Source organism: Pinus tabuliformis, chromosome 4_2, assembly GCF_031772625.1.
Source record: "Pinus tabuliformis cultivar Carrire ecotype Pingquan chromosome 4_2, CPIR1, whole genome shotgun sequence".
Taxonomy (NCBI): Eukaryota; Viridiplantae; Streptophyta; class Pinopsida; order Pinales; family Pinaceae; genus Pinus; species Pinus tabuliformis.
In genome coordinates this window covers 179,705,375-179,723,419 of record NC_142304.1, presented here as the reverse complement: position 1 = coordinate 179,723,419, position 18,045 = coordinate 179,705,375, and the positions used below count along the sequence as shown (strand labels likewise).

The following is an 18,045-nucleotide window of genomic DNA, read 5'->3' as shown; positions in this document are numbered from 1 at the left end:
GAAATTAAAAAACTTTATAACGAAATTATCATTGGCACTCATTCTTCTGAAACTATCAAAGCCATGTAAAAGCAAATTCTTACAGCCAAAATAGAGACATATATACCATAAGATGAATATCATCCAGCTTGAACATAATCACAAAGTGTTGTTCGGTGTAATCACATAACAAGAATTTGACAGTTAATTGTATTTACAAGTGAATAAACCTTTTATTGTATACTATTTCATGATAAAAGAAGGAAAACTGGAACTTGGTGATGATGATAACACATATGAGGGTTTCCAGCCTTACTATAAAAGGGAAATCAACTAGAATACTTGCATCAATTTCTTGCCTTGCTAGTTTCACAGCATAATTCATAAAATATATCATTCAAAACATAATACTACAAACATATCCATCTAAATATAAGAATTGTTCCCATCATGTGCTCGAAGTCCTGATGTCAACCTCATAACTCTGTTTATTGTTTATTTCCTCAGTGTCTGATCTCCAACATTCGACTTTTCTTTCTATGGGTGATTGGCCTAAATTCCATCATTTATCCTTAACAGTGACTAGTGACTAGATTAGATTACATGCTTGGCAATTCTCTAGTGTAGCTTCTAGAGATTTGACAGGTGTAATAAGGCTCACCTCTTGGTTTAACTGGTTACTGGATGAGCCTGAATTCCATTACTCGTCTTCATGATGACTGGTGACCAAACAGAATTACAAGTTTTCTAAGTCATAATGGCTCTCTTGTGTTAGATTCCATTAAACCTAACCCCCGGTAAATCATTAACCTAGCAAATAGCAAATCTACTGAATAATCAAAGTTTTTGATTAAGAATCCAAACTTACTTGGGCTCCCATCATGATGGAGGAGCATCATGGTTCCAAAAATTTGTACATTTAGTAAAATTTAGGGGTCTTGTGTTTTTAAGGAAGTTGGTTTCCTATGCATCAAATTCATGTAATCCTAATGTTTTTGAGTGATTTTATGAGAATAGGATCTAATTAAGTATTGAGAGGCATATTGTAAATGTTCTCGAATGAAGGCGAACATGAGAGAATCAGGATAGTTGAGAGTTCATAGATATTGATAGATTTGAAAATTAATTGTAGATCTTAAATTAGGAATTAGTTCATGATTTATGGGATTGAGAGGATTCTTAGGATTTAGTTCAAAAGATTAAGGATCTGAACCAAAATGGGTTACAGAACCTTTTATATATATGTAAGCCTAAAAGGCATAGAGAGAGTTAGTTAGTTAGAGTGTGAAGGGTTTGACAGTAAGCCTACGGGCAGGAAAGGAAACGGCCACTGATTAGAAAATTAGGCCAGAGAGAGAGATTCATTATGTAAAGGATTATTTATAAAGACAGAGAATTTGATTCCTAAGTTGTGTGGTGTGTATTGATTAACAAAATTATTAATTGTGTGTGGATTAGAGTAATTCTGCGTAACATAGGTTTGCAGGTGTGCAAAAGCAGAGAAGAAGTGCAGAGAGGAGTGTTACGGGTTTACACAGACAGTTTTGAAAAAACCTTCAATGTTACAGTGAAGGTATAACTGTAAGGTTTCCTAAAACCCAAGGATTTATGAAGGAAGCGTAAAGGCACAACAAAGTGGAGATCAAGATCAGAACAAGTGAAGACTGTAACGCAAGAACAAATACACAGGCAGAAAGCCAAATGAGCTATTGCATAGTAAGAAACAAAAGAACATAACAGCGCACAGGAATTGTTGGATCAGTGAAATCAACGGAGGAGATTGTGTGAGGTAGACGGCTAAGATTAAGTCACGCAAAATAAAGTCGAGAAGATGAATGGCAAAGATTAAGCGCTAAAACTTTGGTTAAGCGTCTTTCTTAAAGGTTTTGATTTAAGCACGTGGGCATTTTTCTAAAGGCGGAAAGTGGTATCTCGCGCGCCCTAAGAGTGGTAAACGGTATTTTAAAATTTCACGCAATTAGCCTAAGAGGGTGACACGTAGCACACCAAAACAACTTTTCTCGCATGCCTCCAGAATGATATCTGTCGTGTAAGTATCTGCGCGAGATTGCGCGATAGCCATCGATTAAACGGTTCACATCGACGGTGGAGATTGTCTAGTCTAGTTGACGAGAAGACGACGCGATATCCGTTGGATCGGACGAGACAGATCAGTGGTGCAGATTTAAAGCGCAAGTTGAGCATTGATATATGTGCAAAGGTTGTGGACTGGCGGAAAGGTAAGGTTTTATGTGTGGATTATGAAATATTTCTATTATATGGAAATTATAATAGAAATAAGTGGGATTAATGTATTTTGGTTTAAGTTGAGTTTAACCAAAGTCTAAAATCCATGGTATGTTTAATATGCACGGGTTATGAAGGATTTATAAGGTTCCGCTCGAAGGTTTATAAAGGTTTAGACTTTGGATAATGAAATGAAATGTTTCCGCATAGAGTTATTGAAAGTGCATTAAACCTCTATATAAGAGAGTTTTCCCTAAGTATGAAATTGAAATTCCTGGGACATGAATATGACATGCATTTATATGCATGCTGTGGATATGTGCGGCTAAGGCTGCATCATTTGGTATCAGAGCTGGTTAAAGCTCTTTTTAATTAAATCAGAATTGTGCAGAATGCAAGTGTGATTGCAAAAAAAGAAGAGATCAGGTTATTTGAATCTGATAAGTAGAAGGCATGACATAAGATGAGAGTAAGTGATACTCTTAAGAAGAGATTGCAGAAGCATAAAGAAAGCACAGCGAAGTTTGTTTTCTTGAGGAAAATGGAGATTCACTCGAATGTGAAGAGTGGATGGAGACTGTTTGTAAAATCATACAGGAATTGTTTTATTTAACTCTGGTTTGAGTTTTGCAGGTTAAAGACAGAGTAAAGATTGATAGAAATAGACAGAAAATGAAAGATGTATGTGTTCTAAAGAACAAAGTGAATGAAAGACTGGAAAAAAAGTGGCAGTGAACCTGAAGAATTCGACTGAAGGTTGGACAGAGAGGACAAGAGTGTTCTTAGAAGTAAGCTGAGAAGAAGAATTTTAAAGTGGCCATAGAACTTTGGCAACAGCAAGCTTTTGAAAGCTTAGAATGATCTTTGTTTTAAATATCATTGATATGCAAGTAACAGCAAATAGTGAAGCATCTCAGCGAGAAGATCACATCCTAAAGAGTAGTGATGAGGGAAGCCAGTAGGGGTTTCTAAGAGAGAGTCGCCAGAACCTAGTATTTCATTTGGGTTTGAAATACAAGAGAACAGTTGTGTTCTCAAAAGTGCAGATGAGTTGAAGCCTAGAGCATGGAGTGCTCATATGGTTCCAGAGGAGAGAACCAGAGAGATGCCAAAAGACTGAGCTCAGAGGAGAGAAGCTTAGTGAGGTATCGTGCAGCAGGGAGGATTTATTGTTGCAGAGACTTGTGCAGCTCATAGTGAGTGGGTGAAGAACTCATAGAGATGGAGAAGAAGATGACTACTGATAGTCATTGTAGAGGTTCAGAGAAAAGCCACAAAGTGAAGAAAGAAGATGCCAAAGCAAATGGCATATGGAGACAGATGAATGAGGAAGAATGTGAGAGGAGAAGGCTAAGATAATAGTCCATCTTGAAGTACTGATGGAACTATTACAGAGGAATGAGAAAGACTAGAGGTGTGGTTTTCTTATGAGAAGAAAGATAAGGTGGCATAAACTACAAAAGAGGAAAGAGCAAATGATGAATGCTCGACTGAAGGAAGAATTACTCATAATAAATGAGTATTTGGAGGAAGACTTGAAGACTAAAACTTCAAGTGAGACCAAAAGGTCACATGATTTTAAAATTGATAATTTGTGTATGTTTGCAAGTGAAACATGTGAAAAAGGACAATTTGTTGATATTGTCGTAAAGGAGGAAGAAGACAGGCAGAATCTAAATTTTGTTCTGAAAGTAGATGAGATAGATAGGTCTCATGTAAATTCCCGTACACAGTTGGGGAAAAGTTTTACTTTTCAGCATATTGCAAGGACTGAAAGAAGAGGAAGTTTGACTCATGATGATGGCCAAAAGCAAGAAGAAGTGAAGAAGGATATCAAGCAACCAAGTGGAGGGCTTGAAGACGCTGAAGAGAAGACCATCAAAATATTTCTGGTTCATGTAGAGGACTTGGAACAGCAGGGGGACTTGACAGTTGAATCATCAAGTGAGATCATGAGGTCTTGTGGTTTTAAAACTGACAAGTTGTGTGAGAAGACAAACCATCCTATGGAATTGTCTTGAGTGAAGCTGAAGGTTGCCAAGCAAAGTATGATGATGATTGTCTTTCAAATGAAGATCAAGTTGAGTTATTACAGCAGAAGGAGTTCATAAATTCCTTGCTTAGTGAAGGAAATATTTTTAGTAGAGATGAGATAGTTATGTCTTATGATAAGGAATTTGTTATTGGTAAGGACAAAGAGAAATTGATTTTCTTAAATGGCCAAAGGAAGAGTGATGGACAGACATCTAAAACTATCACAAAGATGGAGGATCAGAATTTTATTCTGTTCGAGAATGAAGTAGTGTCACCAAGAAATTATACTTGTGACAAAGAAGAAGATAGTGAGGATTGTACAGCACTTTTAGGAGAAATACCAAGTGAGATGGCAAATTTATGGCATGAGTTAAGTCTTTTGGAGAAAAGTATAGAAAACCAAAGAGTAAGTGTTCAGATTGTAAAATCAGAGCTGAATGAGAATGACGAAATTCACTACAGTGGACAAGAGCAGGAAGACATCATTGAAGAAAATGATGTTGATAAGAGATCTATTGAGGATCTTATAAGTTGCTTGGAGAATGAGGAGGAAGAGAGACTTGCAAGAAGTCCCATGAGCTCTTTGAAGAGTTCAGATCAACAAATGGATATGCTGATAAGTAACGCTGACAGGCCTAATGTTTTTATTTCTGACATTTTGTGTATGGTTGCAGATTTAGCAAATGAAGAATAGTTATTGCAAACTATTATACATGTTAAGGAAGATGAGAACCCTAATAAATGTCTCATGTGTAATGATAAATTAGAGATGATGCTGGTAAAAGGATATCATGTTTCTCATGATTGGTGTAAGCAGGCAGGTTTTGAAGTAGATAAAGATGGAAAATCTTCTACAGGAATCATAGAAATTGAAGAAGATTGTAAGCCCATATATGATGATGAATACTTCTCAGAAGAAGACAATTTTGAACGGGTATAGAAGACGTATATAGATGCACTACTTAATAGAGGACAAGTTCAGTATGAAGATCAAAGAGATGAAGTTAAACACAGAGATTGTGATATGGATAAAGGAGAATCGGGTGATAGGCAGTCACTTGAAGTTGTCATGAAGATGAAGGAAATGTACAAAGACATTTCAAAGAGGCAAGATCAGAATTGCATTCTGATGGAGAATGAGACTATGTTGTCTCATGAGGACAACCAAGGGGGAGCACATGCACATTTGGTTAATGAGGAGACTGGCAGACAGTCAGAAGAATTTGTTGTTGAGGATATGAAGGAAGATGAGGAAATTCACTAGTGTGAACCTGAACAGAGATTGATGCTCAAAGATGGTATTGGTAGCTCCATTGTTTGGATGGAGACATGCAAGGAATTGCAGGAAAATGTGTTTACAGGTGAAGATGCAATACAACAAAAGGATAGCAGCAACAACAGACAAAAGCAAGGATGCTTAGCCCAAGAAGATGTTAATGAAAGCAATCAAGGATTATAGGGAATAACAGAAATTGATTCTGTGATTAAGGAGCTGTGGGAGTTGATGATGAAACAATTCAAGTTGAGGAAAACAATAACAGGAGTGATCAATCAAAATTTGAAACTGATTGAAGAGGGGAAGATGAACCAGAAGACAATAGATATACAACAGCAGCAAAGGTGCAAGGCATTTGGCAGTTACAAACTAAGGTTTGGGACCTTGGAGGTTTTTTTATTGACATATGAGGACACTTGATCTGGAGATCATGAATGTTTTCTACCCTGGGAGTCTGATGCAAGAGCATCATGGTTCCAAAAATGTGTACATTTAGTAAAATATAGGGGTCTTGTGTTTTTAAGGAAGTTGGTTTCCTATGCATCAAATTAATGTAATCCTAATGTTTTTGAGTGATTTTATGAGAATAGGATCTACTTAAGTATTGAAAGGCATATTGTAAATGTTCTCGAATGAAGGGGAACATAAGAGAATCAAGATAGTTGAGAGTTCATAGGAATTGATAGATTTGGAAATTAATTGTAGATCTTAAATTAGGAATTAGTTCATGATTTATGGGATTGAGAGGATTCTTAGGATTTAGTTCAAAAGATTAAGAATCTAAACCGAAATGGGTTACAGAACCTTTTGTACAAATGTAAGCCTAAAAGGCATAGAGAGAGTTAGTTAGTTAGAGTGTGAAGGGTTTGACTGTAAGCCTACGGGCAGGAAAGGAAAAGGCCACTGATTAGAAAATCAGGCCAAAGAGAGAGATTCATTATGTAAAGGATTATTTATAAAGACAGAGAATTCGATTCCTAAGTTGTGTGGTGTGTATTGATTAACAGAATTATTAATTATGTGTGGATTAGAGTAATTTTGCATAACATAGGTTTGCAGGTGTGCAGAAACAGAGAAGAAGTGCAGAGAAGAGTGTTACAGGTTTACACACAGACAATTTGAGAAAACCTTCAATGTTACAGCGAAGGTATAACTGCAAGGTTTCCTAAAACCCAAGGATTTAGGAAGGAAGCGTAAAGGTGCAATAAAGTGGAGATCGAGATCACAACAAGTGAAGACCGTACGACAAGAACAAATACATAGGCAGAAAGCCGAATGGGCTATTGCACAGTAAGAAACAAAAGAACATAACAGTGCACAGGAACCATTGGATCAGTCAGATCAACAGAGGAGATTGTGTGAGGTAGAGCAGCTTTCTTAAAGGTTTTGATTTAAGCACGTGGGCAGTTTGCCAAAGGCGGAAAGTGGTATCTCGCGCGCCCTAAGAGTGGTGACACGTAGCACACCAAAACAGCTTTTTTCGCATTCCTCCGAAATGATATCTGTCGTGCAAGTATCTGCGCGAGATTGCGCAATAGCCGTTCGATTGGACGGTTCACATCGACGGTGGAGATTGTCCGAGCCAGTTGACGAGCGGATGACGCGATAGCCGTTGGATCAAGCAAGACAAATCAATGGTGCAGATTTGAAGTGCAGGTTGAGCATCGATAAATGTGCAAAGGTTGTGGAATGGCGGAAAGGTAAGGTTTTAAGTGTGGATTATGAAATATTTCTATTATATGGAAATTATAATAGAAATAAGTGGGATTAATGTATTTTGGTTTAAGTTGAGCCTAACCAAATTCTAAAATCCATGGTATGGTTAATATGCACGGGTTATGAAGGATTTATAAGGTTCCGCTCAAAGGTTTATAAAGGTTTAGACTTTGGATAATGAAATGAAATGTTTCCACATAGAGTTACTGAAAGCGCATTAAACCTCTATATAAGAGAGTTTTCCCTAAGTATGAAATTGAGATTCCTAGGACATGAATATGACATGCATTTATATGCATATTGTGGATATGGTGCGGATAAGGCTGCATCACATTGAAGGATAATGGCGCAACTGAGGAATAACTTGAAAACCTATTACCCACCAAAATGGGTAACACATAGGAGGAAATTTTTCTCCTACATTTGACAATCAGTCAGATAGCCAACAAGCCAACAACCCTTGCCAACCACTATTTAACAAAGATATGCCATGTGCCTCCGTCATTTGCATCAGCCATATGTCGCTCCCACTTGGCATTCACACTTGGATGAAGGTGGGCTACTATTCAAAACGTACTTTGATCATTTTGCAATCGGGTGCTTATACTTGTTTGTTTCGAGCTTCTTGTATCGACGCCTGGGTTTTGCCATAGCTTGCAATAGCAAGCCCAAGTTCCATTTTCTATCACTAATGTACTCATATCTTTTCAAATTAATACCATGGCTCAGAACTTTGGCTTTATTTTCTATGTTATCAGAATTTTATTTTTGTTGTAGCTAGCGCATGTATTTGGTATTCATTGTTATTTTCTTGTTAGGAACATTAAATTTTTTTTTCTTCTTCCATGTAAAGCCATAGCTATTGGGTTAGTAATTGTTGAAGGGTGGGTGTTAGGGCATCATTCTTTGACCTCCTTGAAGATGAGTTTGGCAAATCTTGAATCATCATTGACTCCATAGCCCAAGGATTAGGCACTGGTCCAAGCAAAATTGGTGATCAACCTTTCTTTCCCTCTCTTTTTCTTCTCTTCAAAATTTTGGCCCCTTTTCCTAGACGGCCTAGCTAGGGTGCCCTACAAAATTCTTTAGGGGATGAATTTTTCAAATCTGCTTGGATAGAAACCTGTGCTAGTGTCTCCCCTAGAGAATCTCAAATTTTGGTGGAATTCTCATGGTTAAATCTCTGGAAGTCTTATGCCCTAGGTATGCTCTTGGAAGGAAACCTAGTTGGTTCTTCCTTTGATAAGGTGGTCTTATTGAGTGTAATATGAACATAGTATTTGAAGGAATAAATCTTACTAGGTCCTTTCTTCTGTCTTACCTTGACCTAGAAAGTAATTTGGAGTACTTTCTCCCTTTGTCCTTCCTAAAATCCCTAGGTCTAGCATGAGCCCTAATTAGGTCGCTCAAGGATAGTGAAAACCCATTTAAGGTGTCTAATCATCTTACAAATATTCTTGAGAGGTCCTATATCATCTTGGAAGTCATTAACTTGCATATACTCATCATCATTGAAGATCTCAAACCCTAGTTCTAGATTTTCCTCCATGTATTTCTTGGAGAGACTTTAGCTTCTTTGAAGCATTGAGCCCTAATTAAATCTCTCCTCGAATGGGCCATGTGAAATCACTCCACAAATAGTGATTGACATATCCATTATAAGTGATTTCATTATACCAGGACTCCTCCCATCAGTGAAAATCCGTAAAGAGCAGGGGACATTGACATATCCATTATAAGTGATTTCATTATACCAGGACTCCTCCCATCAGTGAAAATCCGTAAAGAGCAGGGGACATTGACTGAGGTGATAATGGGTCCTTGTCCCATTGTTGTCACTTAGTGTAGTAGTTGTACCTTAGGTTCCCCTCCTAGTACCCCTGCTAGATTGTGTGGCAACATTTTTGGCGCCATTGCTAGGTAGGAAGTAGGTCTGCCTCCTTGGTTTAATATTTGAAGAGGTGTTTCTTACAATGACAATATAGATCCTCTTTTGACAACTCCTAAATTACTTGGTTAAGAATATCATGAAGAAAACATAGTCAAAGTTGTTGCTAGGAGAGTTATTGAACTTGATAGGTCCCCCACAAGAAATCCAACGCCTATTGTGAGGCAACTCTTTCCTAACAACATGAATACAAACACTAACCAAAATCAAAAACAAAACCTAAATCCCTAGGCCTAAGAAATGGAATTTAGCTGCTTTCAAACCTCTAGATTTTAGTCAAATTCCTAATGCTCCCCACACATTACCTAAGAAGTATCATGAACGACTGCCAAAGTTTAGAGGGAGTGTTATTCAAAGTGCTGAACTCCAAGTAGAAAACTTCTTTTGTGCAGTGGGTCCTCGAGGGATCGAAGATGAAGATATAGTAATGACGTTATTTGCTTTAACCTTTGAGGCAAATGTTAGGGATTGGTACTTTAGCCTTCTTCCAGCTTGTATCAGTGAGTTTGTTCAATTTGAAGATATTTTTAAGAAAACATGGGCCATTGATGCTGATGGAGCTAATGCCATTAAAAAATTCTACCACCTGCAAAAGAAAAGAGATGAAGATGTTAGAGATTTTATCTAGGTGTTTGATAGAATTGTTAAGGATAACCCTAATCGCCTCTAACCCACTGATGCCCAAATCCTGGACAAGTTCATTAAAGCCGTCCATGGACACCTAACATATCAACTTAGGGATAAGAACCCAAAAACTCTCGCTGAAGCAAAGGAATGGTCATTGAAATTGATCAAAACCTACATGTCGCTCATGTTGAGATGTTTGATTTCCCTAAGGCTAAGGTTGAAGCTAAGAAGAGCATGGCCAAGGACCAAGTTGAGGAAACCCTAGTCACCGCACTCAAGAAAATTGATAAATTATCTGAGGATATTAATGATAGGGATAGGATGTATATGAATAAGTCCACCACTCTTGAAAAGGGGCAAAGATCCACTTTCCTTTCAATGAACAAACCCTTTGTCAAGAAACATAATGAGGAAGGCAAGCAGGGTCCACTCGATGTCCCCAATACTTTAGCTCGAAGCAATGTTGTGGGACAAGAAGATTCACCTTCCGAAGACTATCAAAGTAATAGTACTAGTGAAGAAAGCGAAGATGAGGAAGGTAGTGAGCAAATGAATGTGCTCAATGAATCCCAAACCTTCAACATTATGTTAGGTGGTACATATACGCATCCTCAAGTTAGCTAAGTAAAGCTTAAAGAAGAACAACATGAACGCGTACTGAACAATGAGGATAGTAGAAGATTTAAAGGGTTGCAATATTTTAGGAAGAATGACAAAGAATCGTCCTCAAGCTCTAACATGCCAAAGGGGAAGGATCTCCCTCAGAAAGACCACCCTAAGAAGATTAATACCAAAAAAGATCCTCCCAAAGGGGAAACCAAGCACAAAGCCAAAGGTAAAGATGTTGAATTACATATTGATGTGGGAGTTGTTGTGAGTAAGATGAGTATACAAGTTCCTACACAGGAGATTGTAAAGATCCCATCCCAAAGATGGTGAGTAAAGAAAGTTTTAGGGCTTGATGAAGAGGACCCACCTATCATGTTGCAAAACATCCATCTCACTAAGACTAATCCTGGCCATGAGCCGTTCTTATTGACCTTGACCACAAACAACCTTCTCCTCCACGATTGCATGTTGGATTCAAGGGCTTTCGCCAGTATCATGCCACTAAAGGTCATGAAACAACTAAAGCTAAGTATAACCCGAAAGTATAAGTATGTATGTGATTTTGATTCTAGATCTATTCCCATTGATGGACTCATCAAGGACCTCAAGGTGGCATTAGCTATGAATGAAGATATATCCTTGCTTATGGACGTTGTGGTTATCGATATACCTGATGTCTGGGGAATGTTGTTTTCTAGAAAATGGGGTGCCACTGTAGGAAGACAACTTCAAATGTATTTATCTTATGCCACAATCACACAACCCGATGGGACCCCATTTATTCTTTACAGGAAGCTCCAATTTCCGACTCATGTCAAGGAACTTGGCCTTCTTCCTTATCTCTATAGGTTGCCTAAATCCAAGGATCCTGGTCCCATCCTTCCTTTCCAAGAGGTCTGTATCCTAAGAACACCTGAGCCTAAAGAAACAAACATAAGAAAAGGTGGGTGCAAAAACCTAGGAAGGAGTTCAAGGTTGGGGAGGTAGTGTTGGTAGATAAAAACCTTGTGCCTGTCTAGATCTATGGTAAGGTTGGGAAGGGATACTATTACATTGCTAGACTCGATGATGAGCTTTCGCCTAATCCATTCAAGCGAGTCATCTCACGCCTTTCTTGAACACTTGACTTTGTATACTATGTGCATCTTAGATTAGGATGCATTGCATATTGATTTTTGCATAGCTAGCACCATCATGGCATGTTCTCATGTCAAAATAAATGCATTTTAGAATAGATTTTATATTCTATATGGTTTTATTATTTGATGAAAACGTGGGCGATAAAGTACACCCAGCACAGATGCTTCCAACAATTGTTTGTGACATGGAGGATACAGGTCTACGATCCCAGAGGATTGCTGGTGTTCTCATGACCTCCCCATTCGAGTACATGCTTTGTGCACTCTACAGATAGCTCATATCCTAGTTGGAGCTAGATATTACCGACCACCTGTGGGTGACCCCATAGGAGAATTTTTCTCCTAGATTTGTCTTCAGCTGGCAACCCCTGATAGCAACCAATGTAGCCAATATATTGTGCCAGTTGATCTCCCCTCCCAAATCCAATCATATGTCCCCTCACCCATTTGTCGACAACGTATGCTTGAAGGTGGGCCATCCAATCCTAAAGGTATGTCTTTCATTGTGCAATCAGGTGCTTATGCTTGTTCTTCCCTGGACACATTGGGTATGGATTATTAGGCAACTTGGAAGGAGGAAGGGTTTTGACTAAGTCTTGTTCCCTCACCTTAAATGGGGGGTTAATCCTCAAGTTTCAACTCTAGTCTCATGGAATCTCCCTTATTGGCTTCTAGGTACAAGATGAGCACCACTTGGGAAACCCAAATTTTGGTAGAGCGGTCTTGTTTTCTCATTTCATATTTTTCACTCCTCTCTACACATTACATGCCCTATTTCATCATCTTCCCTCTCTGGGTCCACATGATCACTAGGTCCACAAGGCTCTGGTACCCCCCCCATCCACATGTTTGGATCAAGCCTAGAACATAGCCCCATAGGTTGGTGTAGGTAAAAAAAAAAGATTAAAAGCATATCATGGCCACATACAAAAGTAAATAATACCACAAAATGCAAAAGATGGTAAGGACAATATATTAGCGTGTGGGCAAAAGCCAAACATGAACTCCACCCCTTCATTATGGCCTTCACCCTGGTTCTTAGGGCCCCTTGAGTGCCCCCCTACATCATTAAGGAACCCATGCATGTCCCAACCGCTGGTGGACGATGAACTGCCCCACCTTAAGGGGGTAACCAATGCTTATATCATACACAACATGCTCTCATACCCTGGAGCCCCGAATAGTATAATAAAAGAAAATTCAAGTAAAGGCAAAAGGAAAATGAAGGGTGGTGGAAAAACAACAGTTTAAGTAACTCATGTACCATGATTGCTCCCTCCTACATCTATACAACCAAATATGTGGGCATCCCTCATCATTACCACCCTTGAACCCAGGGCATTTGGCCTTGAGACCCCTGTGTCTCAAGCAATCTCATCATTATTCACATGACCCCTATCACTTGAAGGATGTACCTTGGACATGTCTACATGACCCCTATCACTTGAAGGATGTAACTTGGACATGTCTTTCCCTTTAGGTGTTGGGAACACCTAATAAGGTTGTTTATTAGCCACTCCTAACTAGGGAGGTAACACCATTACATGCTCAAAACCCCAAATTTGGAAGGGAAACCCTTTATGAAGTCTCATTTGTGACCTTGACTATCAAGCTTGATTCACTTAGATGCACCAATGAATTTTGTACCTGATGGTGAGGAGACGCATTGGATCTTATGCGTTATTGGTAGGTGGTTTCATCATGGGCTGGGCAATTTAACTGGAGCCCAAGCCCACTAGAGGATCGTATTGACACTTGTAAGGAATGCACTGAGAGCCATGGGAATTCGTCATGTGATAGAGCATTATTTCATCTCATAGGCACCCTCAACACCTTCAACAGCTTGTTCATTGCCCCACATTATTCACTCAATGATGCACTTGGACCAGCATTGCCATCAGCCAGCTAAGTAGTGTGCACATTGTTTGGTAGCTGATTTGAGGCCTAGAGGAGGTTTCTCTCACTCTTGAGACATAGGAGGGCATGCACATCTCCAAAGCCCTCATTTGGAGGAGTCTACAGGTTTATTTTTCATCAGGAGACCCATGAGACCAGTACATATGCCCAAGAGCCACTTGGGAGCACCACATGATTATTTACATGGACATTAAGGGGCCATACCCTTATGCATCATTTATGGAGCCCTCTCTCCCATCTTGGAACATAGAGGACTCAACTTAGCCCTCCAACGGCCTCATTCCTCCATGACATCATCATTTTCAGCCTACTATTGGATGGTTTACACATAATTATGGAGCTACTTGGTGGGATTTTCACCAAGGCCTTGTTATTTTGCACTTTAAATTAATGTTAGGGGCAATTAGGCTTACCATTCCCTGAAGAAATCTCCCATGGGCATTTGTTCATCCGGTCCCCCATGCTCACTAGGTGTTAATGGTAAGAAAACAGGCAACGTGGTTCTAGATGGCCCACTATAGGTTGGTGGGTGAGTGGCTGGTGAAGGATGGTTGTACTGTTGTGAGGCTCCAGATGTCTCCCCAAAAAGGAACTCAAGGTGGAAGCCCTTGTCCTTGTTTTGTTGTTTCATCTCCTCCAGCATCTCCTTTTGTCCCATAGCCAAGTCATTCAAAGCCTTCAAGAGGCTATCGAATGTTGCTTCTTCCTTACTCCTTGGTTCCCCCATCTCTACTGCCGCGATTTTCTTCCCACGTGCTTCCAAATCAGGAGTAATTTTCAACTCCCATTCTCTACTCCTATACCTTTGCCTCTGGTACGTGATGTTTTGCCTGTCCTCTGGTGTCATAGACTATGTTGCTCCCACAGGCTGAGCCAAGTCTATGAGATCTAATACCACTGTAATATTCCTAGGGAATTTTTACAATAAATAACAAAGCAAACATAGACAAAAAGCCACAAAAATTAAACATGTGAATCAGACCACAAAAATGCACCAAAAACTGCATTGTTGAGCCATTTTATTATTATAATCTGAAGGGTGTACAATTAGGTGTTGTAAATAGTGCACCTCAACTTGCTCAAGGAAAGATAGCTAAGCCCAAATGAACAATAAGAAACGCCACTCAGGTACGCTACTCCTCTATCTCCTGGCTCTACGCTGAACTGCCCAGAAATACGTTGTTGGGTGAGAAGATCTGTTGCTAGGGCCTCCTCTGGTGCTCAGAAAATTCCGGGAAATTAACCCCGACCTCTCCACCAAATACCCAGAATAACCCACGAAGGAATTGGGCTATGGTTGACCTTGGAATTTCGGCCCTCTTTTCCCTCTATGGCTCTGCTGCTAGGAAATTCGGCCCACCTATCTATCCTATTGCAAATACCCCCAAAAATAGCTGCAAACTCCAAGCAAAGGCTCTCCCAGATGACTCCTCAAATCTCAGACCCAAACTCCCTTCACTCCTCAACTCCCAAGTGTGCCTCCTCCAAGCACTGCGCAATCCTTGCGTTGTTTCTAGTGTCTCCTCCCCACAACTCGTACTCCCACTATTGGGACAATCGGAAAAGGATGGAAATCCCTCCTTGCGCTGGCAACAGAAGTACACCAAAGCAAGGGTTGAAATCTTTGCTCCGAGGCACTAGTGTGCTAAACAACACTTGTAGACTTGGCTTCAACTCAAGTGTGCTATGTCAAAGACAAGATTTCTGATAGATGATTGAATGACCAAAAGATTGCCTTCCCTTCCCTTTTGTCAAGATGCCTCCAACACACTCATGTGAGCCCACCTTGATTTCCTCCCACAAAATTTCCCTTCAAGGCATATGTATTCTCCATGTGGGCCGCAATTGTAATATTCCTAGGGGCTTTTTACAGTAAATAACGCAAACATAGACATAAAACCACAAAAATCAAACACGAGTCTAACCATTAAATTTCACCAAAATCTGCACTATGAGCCATTTTATTGTAATAAGAAGAGGGTACAATGAGGTGTTGGAAAGAGTGCACCTGGCCTTACTCAAGGCAAGCTATCTAAGCCCAAATGAACAATAAGAAATCCCTCTCAAATATGTTGTTGCTCTCTCCTAGCTCTTCGTTGAAACTACCAAGAAAAATGTTGTTGGTTGCCAAGGATTGCTACTAGGGCCTCCTCAGGTGCTCATAAAATTCCGGGAAATTAACCCCGGGCTCTCCACCAATAACCCACAACAACCCACAAAGGAATTGGCCAAATATTGTCCTTGGAATTTCGGCCCAATTTTCCCCCTAGCTTTGCTAACTGCTGGCTGAGTTGGGGTCCCTATTGACCCCTCAAATCTACCCAGAAAATTATGCCAAATTTATATTGGCTTCTCCTCAATAAACCCAAGAAAACCCAGAAAGGGTTTGTCCTAGTTTTGATGCTCCAAAATTGTTAATTTTAGATATGTTCTATGCTTAGAGCAATTTATTTCTATTTTCATAGTTAGCTCAATATCTTTTCCAGATTAGCAATCACAACAACATAATAGTAAATTGCAGATAGAACATAAAAATAAATTGCAGAAGACAAGCCAAGACAAGAGGACACAAGATGTGGCGCTAGCCAGGGACAAACCCCAATGTGGGGAAACCTTTGATCAATTCTTCTTATATGTTCTTCCATAGTTCAGCAGAGAGAGAGAGAGAGATAGTACATTTACAACAGAAGTCAACACTTTGACTTATCTAAATAAGAGCATAGATCATCTCTAAGAAGATGATACATGAGGTAGTTGAACTCAGTTGAAGACATGATGCTTCAACTGATTCTCCAAGGTGACTCCATCGCCTTGTTGCACCTATCATTGTGTTTCTCCTCATCATCATTCTACACCTCACTGTGCAGCACCATGCTGCACCCATAGTCACTATGTTGCATCTCATCATGCTTCACTAATCATGAGTGCACCCATCATTGTATTGCATCATGTACCATTGTTGTCCCATGTGCCATCATTGCACCATGTTGCTACACTATTGTCCCATGTGTCATGTTGTACCATGTTGCCACACTGTTGTCCAATGTGCTTGCTGCACCATGCTTGCCATTGTTGTCCCATGTGCTTGCTACACCATGCTTTCCAATGTTGTCGCATGTGTTTGCTCCACCATGCTTGCCACTGAAGTCCCATGTGCTTGTTGCACCATTCTTGCCACTGTTGTCCCATGTGCTTGCTGCTCCTATGTCGCATTGATGTGCCATGTGACATTGTTGCACCACGTTGTCACACTATTAGCACTATTGTCCCACGGTTAGTCAGCAAGACTATCCCTCTAGTGCAACGGCCAACCTAGGAAAGGCTCCTCCATGCCATGTTTTCCTCTTGAGGGTCTGTCCACCTCAACGCAGCACTAGAATAACTCCAACAGCTAGCTATGGCTTGCGGCCCAGCTTGTTGTATCTTTCGGTCTCTTGCCCAAACAGTGACTTAATTTCCAGCATTTAGCTCTTCCTCTACTCAGCCTAGCATCCTGCCCTCTCGGCCCTAGATCCTTGGCCCTCTATCCAATAATTCGATCACTTGAAGTGGCGTGGGGTTAGGGCATCATGGACTTGCAGCTAGGGCAGGATGGACCAGTATATAGGGCAAAATAGCCCTGCGTATGAGGCAATGTGTAGGCCTCCTTCACCATGTCATATCTCCATTTTGTTAAGGCCTCCTCCATAGCTACGTTAAAACTTCTTCCATGACAGCGTTAGAGGTAAGGGCTCTTTTAGGTCACCGTATAGGTTCCTACCATAGTTGTGATTTGGTTTCCACTAGGGCAGCGTAGAGGTCCCTTCCATGGTTGTGATATGATCTCCATTAGGGCAGTGTAGAGGCTTCTCCTTTTTACTACGTCAAGGTCTCATGCTAGGACTCCTTACCTTCTGCGTTTAGGGCCTCCTCTCCTAGATTTCTCTTCCACTAAAACCCAAAGCGAGTGGAGAGGAATCAAGAGTGAAGCGTGTGTAAAATGACTCTCAAGCCATCTTCTTTTATACTAAAACGTTGAGCACATGTGGGGGTTTATTAGGTTGCTCGTCGATCTTGACGAATGTCCTATAACACAAATAAATTCATATCTTTATGAATACTTATCGAAATCGGATGATCTTTAGATCTATCCTACACCTCTCAATGAGAGGGATCCAAGAAAAATATCAGCTGCCATAAATAAGAAGACCCACATGGAGTTTGGCCCCAGTTGCCAATTTTAACACTCCCTCTCAACTAGCGAGAACCCCATCTGTTGATCCATCATTCAGACTGTACTATCTCTACCATCAGTGCCCTGCACTGCTCTGCTCTGTTCTACTCTTCTCTGTTGAACCATCAAGAAGAAGAATTGATCGATAATGTCTCATACCATTCTCCACTGACCCGAAGTCAGTTCCGCATGAAGAGAGTGTGTCATACCACTCTTACTGACCCGAAGTCAATTTCATTGATCCTAGATCAATATCACAAGAGAGTGTCTCAAACCACTCATACTGATCCCAGATCAATATCACAAGAGAGTGTCTCAAACCACTCATACTGATCCCAAA

At 40.1% G+C, this 18,045-nt stretch overlaps 1 protein-coding gene across 2 annotated transcripts in view; it reads right to left on the bottom strand.

Annotated features, from left to right (window-relative positions):
• LOC149168750 (tropinone reductase-like 3) overlaps positions 1 to 18,045 on the bottom strand; it is a 289,834-nt gene that overhangs the window by 64,218 nt on the left and 207,571 nt on the right. The gene's annotated exons all lie outside the window — the stretch shown is intronic.